Source organism: Corylus avellana, chromosome 4, assembly GCF_965113065.1.
Source record: "Corylus avellana chromosome 4, dhCorAvel1.hap1.2, whole genome shotgun sequence".
NCBI classification, from domain to species: domain Eukaryota; kingdom Viridiplantae; phylum Streptophyta; class Magnoliopsida; order Fagales; family Betulaceae; genus Corylus; species Corylus avellana.
Genome location: NC_142493.1, coordinates 1,952,390 through 1,970,714, shown reverse-complemented (window position 1 = coordinate 1,970,714; position 18,325 = coordinate 1,952,390). Strand labels below are relative to the sequence as shown.

General features: G+C 35.7%; 3 pseudogenes; all 3 read left to right on the top strand.

The window, feature by feature from the left end:
- The first annotated feature begins 2,018 nt into the window (after positions 1-2,018).
- LOC148586130 (uncharacterized) lies at positions 2,019-3,381 on the top strand (annotated as a pseudogene).
- A 2,892-nt stretch (positions 3,382-6,273) lies between these two features.
- On the top strand, positions 6,274-12,771 carry LOC132189460 (uncharacterized; annotated as a pseudogene).
- Positions 12,772-13,832: 1,061 nt separating this feature from the next.
- Positions 13,833-15,665, top strand: LOC148586129 (uncharacterized; annotated as a pseudogene).
- The last annotated feature ends 2,660 nt before the right edge of the window (positions 15,666-18,325 follow it).

The window sequence follows — 18,325 nt, the reverse complement described above, 5'->3', positions numbered from 1 at the left end:
GATATTATAATAATGATTTTTGCGAATTACACACATGCACATATATATAATCAATTATCTATATATATTTAATTCTTTATCATATCCAGCTAGCTACTTGCAGATATGATTTATAATATGTGTTTAATTTCCATAATCCTTTTACTAATTTTTTATTAATTAATTTGAGTTGCCTGCTTAAATACCAAACAGTTGGCAGATCATTCTTTGAACATTTTTACAAACTAGAAGCTAGCTACCTCGTTTGGCTTTCCTCGTGAAGAGCAAACTGCAAACATTTGGCACGAACCTCTTCTTAGCAATTTTTATAATGTTGAAATAGATCAATAGATCATGCTATGCATATAGGATTCCATCTCAAATATTTAATTTGGTGCATCATTTGATGGCATCAAGGTTTCCGTTAAGGTTTGTTTAATGAAAACTACAAGCCATCTCAAATGCTAGTGCATGGAATCAATTTTTGTCTCCACAACGGTAACAAAGGTTTCGTAAGTACCCACCTAGCTCGTTTGACTTTCCTGATGAAGACCAAACAACTGGCACTTCTTAGCATGTTGCTTATGGCAAATGCTATTTTCATTCCCCTCACCATCTCCCCGCATGCCACCCCCTGCCCCGCTTTTTTTTCTTGAAAAAATCAAAATGTTGAAAGAAGGAAGATGGTGAGGAGATGGTCCTACTTCTAGGGGAAATTTTACAACATATTTATCAACTTTCACGCATTTTGAAATAATCTTTTTAAAGTTCAAAATCTCTTAATTTAAGGTATTGAACTTTTAATTTTTTACAATGTCCCTCTTCGATAGAATTTTTCAATAACTCTTGTCAAAAATTTCCAAAATATCCTTTATATATATATATATATATATATATATATATATATATAATGCAACGAATTGGGTTTATTTTTGCAAATTCTATTAAATCCTAACCAATACCTAAATCTTTGTAATTTTTTTCATAATAAAAGAATATGAGTGTTTTGAAAATTTTGACAGGATATAGCGGCAAATCTTAATGAAGAGGTGACAAGATAAAAAATTAGGTATCTTAATGGTGATGGATTTTAGAAGAGAGAGAGGAAGAAAAGAAAATAATAAAAAAAATATTTGAAAAATAATATATTGAAAAAAAAAAAGAAAAAAAAAGAAGAAGATAGTAGAATAAAGAATATGTGTATAGAAAAAATAGTAGTTAAAATCTTTGATAATAGTTATTTTGGCCACTATTGTTGGAACTGCTCTAAAATAGCTTTCTAATATCTCTAAAATCCATTTGTGCTTCTTAGGCATTTCCAACATATTAGATAATTTTTTCCTAATAGCTATATTTAGTTAATATCACCAAATTTTCATCACCCGTAGATTAGGTTCAGGAGAGGTAAAATACAATTTTTGCTACACTTGTTATTCATTGTAGCACAGTATAAGAAAAGGAAAAAGAAAAAAAATATTTCTCTTGTTGGAGAAAGAGCCATCGGATTGCGTACTCAATAAGAATGTTTAGTATAAAATAATTTGAAAAAGAATGAAGAGCTCGATAAACTATTACTTTAGTGGATTTTTTTATTTTTATTTATTTATTTATTTTTAACTTCCGGCAAAACCCACAAAATAAAAAGGTTTGCAAATGCTCTAACCCTACCTAGCCTTTTAGTATAATAGTTTTCTAGCCACCTTGCTTTTGAGCAAAAGTTATTGGTTTTTTTGACATATAATGGGTTTGGCTTAAAAATGACTTTGGCTAAAAAAAAAAAAAAAAAAAAAAAATTTCTACATCTTGTTAGTTAAAAAAACCAGTGAATAATTAAAACGGTCGATCAGTTGCAGGTTTTTTTTAAAAAAATGTGTAGTAAAAACAAAAATTAAAAAGTAAGTGGTCTCTCATTTACTCCACTTCCAATTGCAATTTACTCCTCCATAAATCATGCGTTGAGCTGTCTCCCCAGATACAACAACACCCCTTCCACCCAAACCACACCCTTGTTCTTGTGAAGCCAAATAAAACACATTGTAATGCTTGTGGTAAAAACTGCAATAGATACCCCTTGTACCGTTGCAGTGAGTGCAATTTCAATCTTGATATCACATGTGCCACCACCCACCCTCGAATTAATAATATTGCTGATTGTCAACACGTATTCATCTCCTTATTTAAGAAGAACCAATTCACTTGTGAAGCTTGTGGTGAAGAAGCCAAGGAATTGGCCTCCCTATGTAGCATCTGTCAACTCTTGATTCACAGCAAATGTGCTCAATTTCCACGCGCCATCTGGATTTCAAGACATGATCACTCCCTCGCTCTCACCTATTCTCTTGGTCAAGTCAAAGAGCACTTGGACAACAATATATTCTGCAGACTCTGCTATCAAAAGGTGAAAACAGAGTATGCAGCCTATTATTGTAAAGAATACGATTACGTGGTCCACTTGGAATGTGCATTTGAAGATGGAGAACGTGCAAATACCATGTTCCTACCTAGGGAATCCAATGATTTAGTGATTGATGATGTTATTGAGGTTGAAGGTGCTGGGCAAATAAAGCATTTTAGCCATGACCATGATTTAATTCTTGTCAATGAGGAGCTCGCAGATGTTAAGTTTTGTGATGGTTGTATGGAATTCATCTCCACCGGTACCCCGTTTTATAGTCGTACACAATGCAACTTCTTTCTCCACAGTAGATGTGCCCGGCTACCAAGAAAGAAGCAACACATACTTCACCGACACCAGCTCACCCTCATCTCACAGGTACCTTACGATAATGGATTGTTGAATTGTGATGCTTGTATAAATAAACGCCATGGCTTTGCCTATAGATGTGACATATGTAATTTCGACCCAAGGCCATCAACACTCCCTCTTCCTTGCTGTTAATTTTGATAAAAGATGTCATGTTTGTAATGCCACTGAACCCAGGAAACCAGTTTGCATGTTTGTATGCACTAGTTGCGATTTTGCCTTGGGTTTTGAATGTGCAACTCTTCCGCTCGTAGCTAGGCATATATATGACGATCATTTCCTCAAGCTCACCTACATTGTTGAAGAACATTGTGAAGAATACTATTATCTAATTTGCGAAAAAAAAAAGAGATCCAAATCACTGGTTCTATTTTTGTGCAGAATGCGACTTCCCTGCTCATCCCCAATGCGTTTTAGAAAAATATCAATACATTAAGTTTGGAAGCACTATTGAAGACGAAAATTTTCACCAGCACCCTCTCACTTTTGTCTCAAAGACTGAGTCCTCTCCTCCATGTGATAGTTGTGGTAAGACTTTCGATGGCTTGGCCGTAGAATGTACTCAATGCAAATCTAATGTCCACCCTGACGAATCGTGTATTGAAGAATTAACTGACGAAGTCATTTCGAAGAGATGATTGGAAAAATGCAGCAACATAGCCTTAAACTCACCCAAGGTTTGGAGATTTCAGAGTTTACTAGTTATCATGGAACTTTATCTCTCTCCTTAGAGGTTTGGTTATATCTTTAATTATTTAAGAGCTTGTCAATACTTATTGTGTATTGTGCTTATGTATATGGAATTTGTTGATGAATGATATTAATGGTAATGATGTTTTTCACTTAGCATGTTTAAGAAGAGGATTCTCTAGATTGTCAATGTTGCTTCAAAATAGTGTTCATATGTCAATGACAATTCGCACCTTTGAATATCCTTTTTTTTTTTTTCAATTTAAACCCCAGTCTCTATGTCAACGTGAGATTCTAATTGCAGCAAGAAATAAGCAACACCAAGTGAATAATCTCAAAAAGGACCTCAATAATATGCTCGACAATCCTTCCAGGACCATCTCCTCTTTCAAAAGATAACTCCCTCAATATAAAGCGATGTTCCAGAACTAGCCATTAGAATGAACTCCCACATCAGTATTTATGAAAATCCTTTGAATTTTATTTCATCAACAAATAGTACCATAAATCTAATAAATCTCCAGCTGAGTCATGACTCATTCCCCTTAAGATTTGACTTACATTACAATGATTTAACTTAAGAAATATAAAGAATTTTAGCTAATGATTAATCTTATTTAATAGATTGCTATTCAAATGTGGTAGTAAAAATCAACCATTAAATCAATACTTATAAAAATAAAAAATAAATAAATAAATAAAACTTCACTGAAGACCCCTAAACTTCTGCTTGATTTGACAAATCTCCTCTAAACTTCAAAATCTCTCAATTTAGTCCTCTAAACTTTCAATTACAATCGATTTGGACCCATCCGTCAGATTTTAAATGTTAAATGACGTTTATAACCCTATTTTTTTTTTTATTTTATAAAATTTCAACTTCACCTTAATTTCAAAACCTTTTTTTATTTTAAAAAACAAAAACGAAAATCAAGGATATTTTTGTCTTTTTTGGTATTTCTAACGGCTAAATTTGACAGAGGGGTTCAAATTCAGTGAAGTTAACCCCCCCCCAAAAAAAAAAAATCAGGTGGTAATTAAGTTTTACTGCCATGTTATGTCAATAGCATGACAATCGTATAATAGTATACTAAATAGTTTTACTCCTAATTAATTATATATATCCGGGTCATACCATGGCGCTCAATCACGTTATTGGTGGTCCTATTTGAGAGTAACCTTTATCAAAAATTGTTAACCCTAATTTTAATGTAGAAATGTTAGCATACTGTTGAAGTGCCCGGCGGTACTGTAGTAACGTCTTTTCCCTTTGCTGCATAATATAAAGCAAAATGAACACAACATCATTACAAAATCACATAAAAGAATGATTTTTTGCCCATACACAAAGAAACATCCACGTTTGATTACAAAAAGTGGATGGGATGAAGCAAGCTTTGCCATTGCATTGCAACGGTAACAACCAGAGAGAAGCTAGAAAGGGCGAAAAAGAAGGCCACTAAAATAGCAAAAAAGAAGAAAAAGAAAAACCAACAATCCTGCTCTTTGCGGAGAATGTATAACTTTTTCCTTTACATTTACCCTTGCTCTCTCTTCTCTGTCATGTCAGCAGGACAGCTCATGAACCTCCGTGACGGGCATAGAGTACCGACCGATAAATGGCAGAAACGTGCAGGAAGAAGATAAGCATTATAAGGAGATCATCCAAGAGCCCAACTATTCCCAATATTCCTGTTGTACAGTTGACACCTTCAGTTACCAAAACATGTCCACCACAAGAATTCAACAAATAAGATGTACAAGCAGCAACATACCTTCTGGAATAATGTCAACCGGGCTGACAATGTAGACTGCACTTAGTATCATCTGAACATAAGAAACAGGGTAAGAACCTGTCCTTGAAATACAGACTAAGATTTAAAGCTCTGGCTATTAATAAAATCAAACTGAAAATTTGAGTTGGTTAGTCAATAAAAAACACAATAACGTTAATATTATCAACCTAATGATTGAAAGTGTATAACTCCCTATACTACAACATACACTGGGAATGTCGATACAGCTTATAACAACAAAAAACTATATCTTTACATACTCGCCAGATGGAGCTACACTATAGCACATGCAGTTGCAAATGAAGCCCTACAAGATTATTCGGCAATACAACAATAGAATATACCGTAATTAACACTTTTAGCATATTAATCATTGTAATGTAAAAATTGGCCTGCAAGATATACAAGGATCATACCTCTTTGTTTCTAAAACCACACCCCCAATGTTTTCTGAATCTTCTTTAATATACTCCAATAAACCTTAGTTTGTGGCCAAGCTCTGAAAATGTCAAAAGGGGGTAGCAATGAAGTCTACGAGGGAGACTAGGAAACCAAAACAAGGATGAGGTGGCCTTCAAGTATTGAAATCCCAACCCCAAGAGAACAGAAAATTTATCACAGAATTCTGCACAACCCAACAAACATTAGAAAAAGAAAAAAAAAAAAAAAAAAAAAAACTGTTTTGGGGGGTTAAGCTGAGGAAGATTAGGCTTAAAGTTAATCTGCGGTTATGTGGACGAGAGGTGCAATCAACCACACAAATGGAAGCCCTTCAGAAATAACAGGAAGGAAAAGCAGGGCAGTCAAAGGTTTCAGGTTAATGACAATTACTGAGGGATCTTTGACGAGATTCCATAGTTGAGTTCGAATAAGGTTATACTTGAAGAGGGTAAAGGTGTTGGATTTGGTGTCTTTGAGTGATGAGATGTTCGAATCTCTAGGAGGGGATGGATAATAATTGGGTCATGAGAAGCGTCACAATCCCGACATCAACAAAGGATAAGGACAAGTGTATCACTAAGATAGGGGCCTGCTGACATCTAAATGTGCAAGATCGTGGCCAAGGCATATACCTTAAGGCATAACCCCAACAGCATTGCTGTTGCTCAATCCCTCCAAACAACAACCCGTAAAGCATTCCCTATTAACTCAAACTTTGGGTCACTCTTAAGGTACATCACATTATTCAACAAGGATATGGTACTAAAATCAATGAATTTTTCATATCAGCTTTTGATAAAATGGATCACAGAGCAAGTTGCATAATTTCTAGATGACAATTTTAAATGATATCCAGGACTTCAAAGATCCAGATTAATGCAATGTAATAAAAAATGCCACCTAAGGTAATAGTAACAAACTGTGCAGCTTGTACGCCAAATTAACAGATAATAATGCTATCGCTGCCGCTGCTGCAGCTGATGATGATGAGTGATGACATAAGTATGGATCTAAAAGAATTGAAAGATGCTGCCACACTTGTTTGTATGTCTATGTTCTTCACTTAACTGCTATATAGACAGGGGCTCTAATAACAAGAGGAAGAGATCATCGAGGATCCATCAGTTCTCGTAACAACCTTAGGAGAAAAAATGGAAGGTCCTGCATTCAACATCTTCAGATGTCAATTCACAGAGACCCACTGCAGGGTCCCAAGATATGAATGCAATTGTATATGAGAATAATATATTAGAAATGATGCTAGCCTATTTAAAAGATTTTGTGGACATGATTCTGTATACCTGAATGAGACCATTGGTATGCCCACTAAAAAGGCGATTGTATGTTTCCACCTTTCCTAGAATCTCGGCAACCTGAGCGTCATGACACCGTCTTAATGAAGCCTCTCCAGGAACAAACAAAGAAATTTGATGACGACATAGGGGGCATCTACATGGCTGAATCCTGAAGTGCTGATCCATGATCCCAAACAAGCATAATACAATTGCCTGAACACGAAGAAACAACAAATTAACTACCTGATTACCCTAATATTTTTTGCAAAAGACATCATTATCCAAGCACCCTCTCAATCTTACATAGTTCTTCAAGTAAGAGTATTTATCTTATTACATATTTCAAGTAAATTTATCTTAAAATATTTTAGACTGACAGTTCTAGGTTTTCATAGGTTGAGAGTACAATCACGAATTCTATTCAGGTGTGTAAGTTGTATTTACTTGTCAAAAAAATATATTTCTAGGTTAGTAAATTCTTACAATGTCGTCGGGAACCATTTTCTTTAAGATCTATCCTTACGTTGATATAATTTCACATCAGTGCAATTAGAGTGAAATAACACATAAACATCAGTGCAATTAGAGGGAAAATAAAACATAATTACTCTTTTAGTGTTTGATTTTTTTGGTAAATCTTGATTGATCTTAATTTTTTTTTAAACATTCAAATTATGCTTAACATTTGTTTGGTTGGTTAGAAACCCGATAAAAAAAAGAAAAAGAAAATGAATGAATTTTAAGCTCAGGCACCTTTGTTTTTTTGGTTAATGTTTAAGCTGAAAGAAAATTTATGAATGGTGGTGCAGTAATACTATGAGTTATTGTCAAGTAAGGCACGGCAAAAGTTGAGGAGTCTGCAGCAGTCTTCTTCTTCTCAACAGGGGGATCTCAGTCAGCGGCTTGAAGCCAAACTTAAATGCTGCTGAGCAGAAGAGGTAACATGTTTCTGTAAGAATGTTGTCGTTGAAGAAAGCTTTGTTGGTTGCAGAATCGGAGGGAATTATATGCTTATTGAATTTTTGGGGTTCTTATTTGTGTTCTGTCTTGGATAATTGGATTGCTCTAACTTAGGTTGCAAAATAGTTGTAATTGGCTTATTTAAGTAGAGGTTTTTGTTTTCTCATGTTGCATATTAGTCATATCTATATAATTTAGACCATCTAAATAGTGTTCTAATTCTCATGCCATTTATTAGAGTTTCTAGCTTTTCAACTTTTTCTAAATCTACAATCTTAGGTTTAGACTGATTTCTCATAACTCCCATCATTAATTTCCCGTTAGTGGTCATACCCATATAGGTCTATACCTCCCAAACAGATTACTTGGATTGAAGAACATTAGTTGTAGCTCCTAAGAATTGTTCTTCTGGGGAGAGAGTGCTGGGGTGGGTTATGTTTGAATCTAGTGATTTGTGGTGAGAAACTCCTGTATAACAGCTTCTCTTGTATTATCTTGCTTCTACTGTATATCAATAGCTTGCTGAACCAAACCAGCTGATGACAATGGTACGTTCACCTTCCAGATTTACACTATCTTACTACATAAATTTGTGTTCTGTTATCTTTTGATCCCTGCCTTAAGGCAAAGTCATCAGATCATGGTCCCTAAAACATCACCGAATGCCTTTGGCCAATTTTCCATTCCCACATGCATTCCATTTTATGAAGAAGAGGGATTAAATGAACGTTCACAAGCATGTGAACACACACACACACATAGGAAAATGAATAGCTTTTATTGAAAATGGAAGTAGGTGGAATGGAATAGTCTTGGAATAACTAGTCCCATGGGAATAACTATTCCAAGTGTTAGAGTATATGAAAAGTATCTTTATCATATATTCTATTCCACCTTCCATTCCTAATAAAAGCTATTCATTCTTTTTAATGAAATAGCCATTTCGCGTACCAAATGTTCCCTTCGTCTCATTATTATTTGAAGTTACGTTTGAGAAAAGAATTAAGGTTGGTTAATTGAAGCTGGAAGATTTGAGAAAAAAGAGAGAGCAAGCAGCTAAATTGTTGATGCAAAAAAGGATACAGGATATCAAGTATAAGGAATGTGTGCGTGCTGCAATTCTTAGAAAATGCACAACTGCTGAGAAAAAGCGGCTGGGATTGTTGGAAGCGGAAAAGACAAAGGCTCATACTATGGTATCGCAAGTACAGAGAGTAGCCAAGTCTATCTATAGTCAAAGGGAGTTTGAGAGAATGAGAATGAAAGACCAATTAGAAGATCGGCTTCAAAGGGTAAGTTTGTGTCTGAAGTAAAGTAGCATCTATAGTGAATGCATTATTTTTCTGGGTGAATATGTCTGATTGGTTCTTTATCAAAATAACTTGATAACAAAGGGCAGAATATTTGAGGCAAAGAAGTTCACATGATTCTGTACTTGTCATTTCAAAAACGATGCAAGATCAGGGGGAGTACTTTTCAAAGAAAGTTAGCAAGGTGCATATCTTACTCTTACCTGTTTTCTTTATCTCTTGGAACAACTTCTTCACAGTTAGCTTTGGCCCTCATATAGTTATGCTTACTAGAAACTAATTAAAGTTTCGGTAAAAACTAGCATTAGACTTCCCCCTCTTTCTTAATAATTAATAATTGGAAAATGTACACATACCCCCTTATACTACCACTTGAGAGTCAATGTTCCCACTAAACTATCAAATTGCATTAATGCCTCCCCTAAATTCCCAAAAATTGTCAATGTCTCCCATAATAAAAATTCCCTTGATGATATATATATATATAATTGGGGTGGTCGATCCACCCCTCAGGGCCGAGCCGCCCCCAAGAGTTACTTTTCTGCTGGAGAGAAAGAATTGTCTTAGAGGGAGACCAAGTGAGACTATTTGGGATTGAACCCATCAATGAATTGAAGCTAAGATTGAGTCTGAATAGCATGGTTGAGTTTGCAACACTAGGAGGGATTGTCCCAATGAGAATTGTTACTTAAATCAAGAGTCTGCAGAAGAGGATAGTTACCAATTGAAATAATCAGAAAGCGCCAGTTGTTGAAGAGGTAGACCCCTTTGAGATTGGGAAGGAACCCAAGGGACGGTGCCGGCAAGAACATTGTCGTGGAGGCTAATCTTTTGAAGGGCTTGAAGTTGGTCTGTCTTTTAGGAGATTTGGCCACCCAAACCCTTCCAAGGAAGCAGGATGGCAATGACCTGTCCTGGCTGTCCATTGACGCATTTGATTCCTACCCACCCACCAGAGCAAGCTCCGTAGCCTTCCAGCTGCGAATTACGCCTTTGAAATAGATCAACTCATGTTTTGAAGGCCCAAGGTGCTCGATAGTTTGCTTGGGTGACCATCACGCCATCCAACCCTCGGCCACCCTCTGCCACCCCTAGGGGTGGTTTTCGAACCACCTCTTCTTTTTCTTTTATATAATTTTTGGTTTTTGGTTTTTAATTTTTTTTTTTAATTTTTAGTTTTTAGTTTTTAGTTTTATTTATTTATTTTATCTAATTCATTGGGGATATTTTTGTCTTACTGAATATTTTTTTTAAGATCATTTTTTTCTCTTTGTTGACCTTGGGAGAGACATTGACCCTTTTTTATAGTTTTGGACACATCGATAATGGAATGGTAGTTTGAGAAAGGATACGTATACTTTTCTCCTAATAATTTTTGGAAATCTCTTTCTTTAATTTATTCAATCTTTTCAATTTTAGATTATTAGCCCATTTTCCTTATTCTTTCGTTCCTTTTTATTATGTGGTATATGCATTGTATTGCATCTTCAGGTGCTGGAGACAGTTCGTAAGATTGAGGAAAACTACTTCTGCTTTGGGAAAAGCATTTACGTCCTTAGAGATTAGTGAAAAATCTGTCAAGTCAATGCCATTCAAGCACCATGCTCTCCAAATTGAGTCAGATACTACTATTTAAGCTGTGAAAGCTTTACTTGACCGTTTAGAGAGTCGCTACATGATCTCACGGGCAGTTAGGAGCAGCCCATCCAGTTTGGAGAACATTGATCACTTTCTTAAGCGTGTTGCTTCTCCAACTAGAAAGGGAAATACCAGTACCGAGAGGAAAGGATCAAAGGCGTTTGACACTAGTAAAGAACTAGCTCGAAGTCCAGTTAAGTTATCTAGGTACCCAGTGAGAGTTTTGCTCTGTGCTTATATGGTCTTGGGATTCCCAGACACAGTTATCAGTGGGAATGGTGTGCATGAGGCTGCTCTTGCTGAGTCTGCTGCTAAGTTTACTCGTGATTTTGAGCTTTTGATAAAGATCATATTAGACGGTGCCATACAAAATGCCGAAGAGAAAACAACAATTCCATGTCAATTCACTTTCAGATCACAGCTGGAAGCCATTGATAAAGCGTGGTGCTCTTACCTGTATCACTTTGTAGTATGGAAAGTTAAGGATGCTAAGTCACTAGAGGAGGATTTGGTGAGAGCCGCTTGCCAATTGGAGCTCTCTATGATGCAAACTTGCAAGCCGATTCCAGAAAAGGAGATAATGGTGCTATCCTAAAACTGGTATTTATCACATTCGCTTGGTTATTTGTTAAGCTGTCTTTGATTGGTCACCTACTAACTGTTAGCTCCTATAATTATTTGGAATAGTCTTGGTGATACTAGGTTACAGAAGACCGGGAACTACTTAGGACAAAGCTGCAGCATCTGAGTGGAAATGCTGGGCTTGAACGTATGGAATGTGCTCTCTCTGACATGCGTTCCAGATTTTTGAAAGCCAAGGATTCTGGGAGTTCATGTCTGCATCCCCATTTCCAAGTAGTTCATCTTCATGTCTGCCTAAATGACAAGATGGCTCTTTGGCTTCTGTCCCTGGTGAAATGAATAACCTGGCTGAAGGCTGTGAAAGCTCAGGTCCCATTGTTCACTCCATGTCTGAGAGAGATGATTCTTCCTCAGGCAAAGTTGTTGGGTCCTCTAACGACTTCACTGGTTCTGCTCATGGTCATCCGAGCTTTGATGCAATGCTGGTTGGCGAGACTGAACTGCTTGTAAATGAAATTGTTCATGAACATCGCCACGGTTTCCCTGATAGCTTTATCATAAATGACGAAGATAAGAATAGTCTTAATGTTGGTGCATCGATCTATTTACTGCTTTCTTTTCAAGTTTATCATTGAGTGATGTACTATCTTATTTTAATTATGGACGTTGAATCCTCACAAATGCTTTCTTATCTTAAATACCGTGCAGGAAAAAGTAAGAGAGACGATGGAAAAGGCTTTTTGGGATGGTATTATGGAATCCATGAAACAAGAGGAGCCCGACTTCAGCTGGGTTCTTAAACTCATGAAGGAAGTCAGGGAGGAACTGTGTGAGATGTCTCCTCAAAGTTGGAAGCAAGAGATTGTTGATACTATTGATATTCACATTCTCTCAAAGGTAAGCTTAGTCTACTGCCAGTCTCCTTTATTTCTTTGATCTCCTATATTATTATAAAATTTAGTTGTAATCCGTGTTAATAACCTTCATGTCTTAATTTTTTTTTTTCTGGGTAGGTACTGAAGTTAGGCATTCTAGACGTGGATTATTTTGGGAGGATCCTAGAGTTTGCACTACTCACTTTGCAGAAACTTCCTGCCCCAGCTAATGATGATGAGATGAAGACAACTCACCATACGCTACTCAAAGAACTAGAAGAGATTTCTCAATCTGGAGAAAAATCAAATGCCTCATTTGCCCTTCTAATGATTAGGTGTCTGCGCTTTGTTCTACAGCAGATACAGGCCGGTACCAATTTTTATGCTTCTTTACTTCTTAATAAGATCGAGTATGCTGGAATTTTTCTCTTAATGTCATAAGTACTGGATGCTATGGACCTCAATTAATTCTGGCTACTTGCCAAATGCTTGGAAAATTTTATTTAAAAAAAAAAAGAGATTTTTTTTTTAGTTCTGTTTTAAAAAAGAAAAATTTTATTTTTTTAAACGTAAATTTTTTATTATTTTTTTTTAAAACGGAAGTTTTTATTTTTAAAAAATTATAAAATAAAAATAAAAACGAAAAAATTTCAATTAAAAAAAAAATCGAAGATTTTATAATTTTTTTTAAAAAAAAAAAAAAAAAAAATTTGGCCACTCCTTGGATTTTTTTTTTTTTTTTTTTTTTTTTTTCAGTTTTAGGTTTTATCTAGAAGTTTTTGTTTTTGTTTTTTTTTTAAAAAAATTGTTTACTAAGGGTAGTTCATCATTAGGGGGCAATTGACAATATCTTGGTAGTTTGGATACATAGGACATTGTCAATTAGGTGATAATTTGATGAGGATATTTAGACTTTTCCCTTTAATAATCATTGTGACAGATCAAGGAGCAATACTTATCAAAGGGATGAAAGTCATATAACGGTTTACTAAATAGAATTTATGAAATAAAAATAAAACATAATTTTTTCTAAAAAAATAGAATTTGAAGAAAATTAAAAGAAAATTAAAAGAAAATAGAAGCTTAATTAATAAAAAAATTATGAATTATGAAAAGAAATCAAAATTAGAATATCCTTTCCTCTCCTCACAAGATAATGATTAGGTAGCTTAGAAGTTATGACTTACTCCATAAACAAGTTATATCTTTTATTTTGCTTTCAATGGGCCGTGAAAAATCTTTACCCATTGTCACCTCCGAAGTTACTTAATTGGCAGAATGGAATTGAGGCAATGCAAGAATATCAAAAAGCAGAAAGATGTAGCAGAATATATATATATATATATATATACCGGTACTTGATAATTACGAAAAACACAATTAATTTGTTTGCTCGTCTTCACCAATATTTTGCCTCCACTCCGCAACACAAATCCCATTACTAACCACTTCTCCTTTGTGTGAGCGAGTAAGTGTCGGACCGGATCCTAACTAACACACAGATGGAGATGGAGCAAGCCTTGGAACATTTTCTAAGACGTGTCTGGTACAATTCAGCCTTGGAGGTAAGTGAGGTGAGAAATGATGATAAAGTTGTTTGTGTGGTGTGCCAAAAACCGATATTAGGTCCCGCTTTTGAACACCAGTTTAAAAACTTCTGGTGTCATTTATCATGCCTCAATGCACCCACCAATTACAAAGCCCTTCTTTTTCACATCGGCTTTGAGCATGATCGCTTGATCTTCACTGAAGAAGTGAAAAGTGATAGCAAGGAGGACGTTGTTTGCTTGGGGTGCGAGAAGCTAGTTTTGGGTCCTGGATACAAATGTTCTACCTCCAATTGCAATTTACTCCTCCATCAATCATGTGTTGAGCTGTCTTCCGAGATACAACAACACCCCTTCCACCCAAACCACACCCTTGTTCTTGTGGAGCCAGATTATAGATATTGTAATGTTTGCGATAAAAACTGCAATAGATACCTCTTCTACCGTTGCAATGAGTGCAATTTCAATCTTGATATCACTTGTGCCGCCACCCGCCCGCAAATTAATAATATTGACGACTGCCAACATGCATTCATCCCCTTCTTTCGGAAGAACCAATTCACTTGTAGCACTTGTGGTGAGGAAGCCAAGGAGTTACCCTCCTTATGTAGCATCTGTCAACTCTTGATCCATAGTAAATGTGCTCGATTTCCACGTGTCATCTCAATTTTAAAATATCATCACTCTCTCACTCTCACCTATTCTCTTGGTCAAGTCAAAGAGCACTTGGACAACATCATATCCTGTAGACTTTGCTATCAAAAGGTGAAAACAGAGTATTCAGCCTATTATTGTCACGTGGCTCACTTGGAATGTGCATTTGAAGATGGAGAAAGTGAAAATCTCATGTTCTTGCCTAGGGTATCCGATGATTTAGTGACTGATGTTATGGAGGTTGAAGGAGCGACGCAAATACAACATTTTAGCCATCAACATGATTTAATTATTGGCAATGAGGAGCTCGCGGATGTTAAGTTTTGTGATGGTTATATGGAATTCATCTCTACCCCATTTTACAGTTGTACGCACTGCAACTTCTTTCTACACAGTAGATGTGCTCAGCTACCAAGAAAGAAGCGACACATACTTCACCAACACCAGCTCATCCTCGTCTCACATGAGCCTTACAATAATGGATTGTTCAGTTGTGATGCTTGTAGAAATCAGCTCCATGGCTTTGCTTATAGATGTGATGGGTGTAATTTCGACTTTGACCTTCAATGTTGTTCAATTTCGGAAACCTTAAAACATGAAGGTCATCAACACTCCCTCTTCCTTGCTGTTAATTCTAATAAAAGATGTCATGTTTGCAGTGCCACTTATCCCAGGAAACCAGCTGGCATGTTTGTATGCACTAGTTGCGATTTTGCCTTGGGTCTTGAATGTGCAACTCTTCCTCTCATAGCTAGGCACATATATGACGATCATCTCCACAAGCTCACCTACATTGATGAAGATCACTGTGAAAAATACTATTGTCTAATTTGTGAAAAAAAGAGATATCTAAATCAATGGTTTTATTATTGTGCAGAATGCGACTTCCCTGCTCATTCCCAATGCGTTTTAGGAATATATCTATAAATTAAGTTCAGAAGTACTTTCGCAATCAAAGATGATCATCAATACCCTCGCACTTTTATCTCAAAGACTAAGTCTTCACCTCCATGTGATTCTTGTGGTAAGATTTTCGATGACTTGGCCGTAGAATGCACTCAATGCAAATTTAATGTCCACTTCTCTAGTTTGTGTGTCAGAGAAATAACTAACAAAGTCACTTCAAAGTGGTGATTGGAAAAAGGCAGCAACATAGCCTTAAACTCACCCAAGGTATGGAGATTCCGATGAACTCTTTCTCTCTCCTACGAGGTTTGGTTATAGCTTTAATTATTTTAAGAACTTGTCAAGATGTATTGTATATTGTGCTTATGCATATGCAGTTTGTTGATGCATGGTATTAATGGAAATGATGTTTTTCACTTAGCATGTTTAAGAAGAGGGTTCTCTTGATTGTCAATGTTACTTCAAAATAGTGTTCATATACGTCAATGACAATTCACACCTTTGAATATCCTCTTTTTCTTTTTCTTTTTTTCCAATTTAAAACCGAAGTTTCTATGTCAACGTGGGATTCTGATTGCAGCAAGAAATAAGCAACACCAAGTGAATAATCTCTAAAAGGACCTCAATAATATGCTCGACAATCCTTCCAGGGACCATCTTCTCTTTCAAAAGATAACTCCCTCAATATAAAGCGTTGTTCCAGAACTAGCCATAAGAATGAACTCCTACATCAGTATTTATGAAATTCCTTTGAATTTTATTTCCTCAACAAATTGTACAATAAATCTAATAAATCTCCAGCTGAGTCATGATTCATTCTCCTTAAGATTTGACTTACATTACAATGATTTAACTTAAGAAATATAAAGAATTTTAGCTGATGATTAATGTTATTTAATGAATTGCTATCCAATTGTAGTAAAAATCAACCATTTAAAATGAGGCGGTAAGTTTTACTGCCATGTCGTGTCAATTGTATGACAGTTGTATAACAGGCTACTAAATAGTTTTACTCCTAATTAATTATATATATCTTGATCATACCATGGCGCTCAGTCAGCATATAGAAACTGGATTGTTCATGGCACGTTATTGGTAATCCTGTTTGAGAGTAACGTTTATTTTGGATATGTTTTGTGCTTAATTAAATTTAAAGTAATGCTAACCGTGTCAAAAATTGTTAGCCCTAATTTTACTGTAAAAATGTTAGCATACTGTTGAAGTGCTCGGCGGTACTATAGTAACGTCTTTTCCCTTTGCTGCATAATATAAAGCAAAATGAACACAACATTATTACAAACTCACATAAAAGAATGAATTTTTGCCCATGCACAAAGAAACATCCACGTGTGATTACAAGAAGTGTGGGATGAAGCAAGCTTTGCCATTGCATTGCAACGGTAACAACCAGAGAGAAGCTAGAAACGGCGAAAAAGAAAGGAAACCTGTCTAGGTTTAGTGAAGGCCACTAAAATAGGAAAAGAGAAAAAAGAAAAACCAACAATCCTGCTCTCTGTGGAGAATTCCTTTACCTCTACTGTTGCTCGCTCTTCTCTGTCATGTTAGCAGGACAGCTCATGAACCTCTGTGACAGGCATAGAGTATCGACCGATAAATGGGTGCAACGTGCAGGAAGAAGATAAGCAGTATCAGGAGATCATCCAAGAGCCCAACTATTCCCAATATTCCCTGTTGTACAATTGATAGATTATATCACCTTAATTCAGTTACCAAAACATGTCCACCACAAGAATTCAACAAACACGATGTACAAGCAGCAACAACATACCTTCTGGAATAATGTCAACCGGGCTGACAATGTAGACAGCACTTAGTATCATCTGTACATAAGAAACAGGGTAAGAACCTGTCCTGGAAATACATACTAAGATTTAAAGCTCTGGCTACTAATAAAATCAAACTGAAAATTTGAGATGGTTTGTCAATAAAAAACACAATAACGTTAATATTAGGAATAACTTCACTTAGACCCCTGAATTATTATGCGATTTGACAATCCTCAAAACTTTAAAACCTCTCAATTTGAACCTCTGAATTTTCAATTGTAGTCAATTTGAACTCCCTTGATCTGTCATATTTTAAACGTTAAAAGTGAGACAATGACATTTATACCCCTGACTTTTTTATAAAATTCTAAATTTACCCTTAATTCCAAGAGTTTTTTTTTTAAAAAAAAAAAAAAAAAAAAAAAAAAAAAAAAATCAGAGATATTTTGGTCTTTTTAGGTATTGCCGTTAAAAGTTAACTACAATTGAAAGTTCAGAGGTTCAGGAGTATAAAGTGAAGTTTGGAGGGCTTATCAAATCGAGTTGTAATTCAAGGGTGTAAAGTAAAGTTTTCCCTTAATATTATCAACCTAATGATTGGAAGAGTATTGAAATCCCAGCCCCAAGAGAACAGCAAATTTATCACAGAGTTTGCACTTCTCACTTTGCAGAAACTTTCTGCCCCAGCTAATGATGATGAGATGAAGACAACTCACCATAAGTTTCTGAAAGAAGTAGAAGAGATTTCTCAATCTGGAGAAAAATGAAATGCCTCATTTGCCCTTCTAATGATTAGGGGTCTGCACTTTGTTCTACAGCAGATACATGTACCAGTTTCAAGTGTATTTTTATACTTCTTTACTTCTTAATAAGATCGAGTATGCTGGAATTTTTCTCTTAATGTCATAAGTACTGGATGCTATGGACCTCAATTAATTCTTGCTACTTGCCAAATGCTTGGAAGCAGCTAAAGTGCTGATTGTGGTGGCAGCTGTGTCGAGCAATCTTCACGGGGCATGGCACGAGGAGGTGCTCTAACAGTTTGTAAGTTTTTCATTTTGTAAAAGCAAAAGATGTAAAGAATTCATTATTTCCTTAATT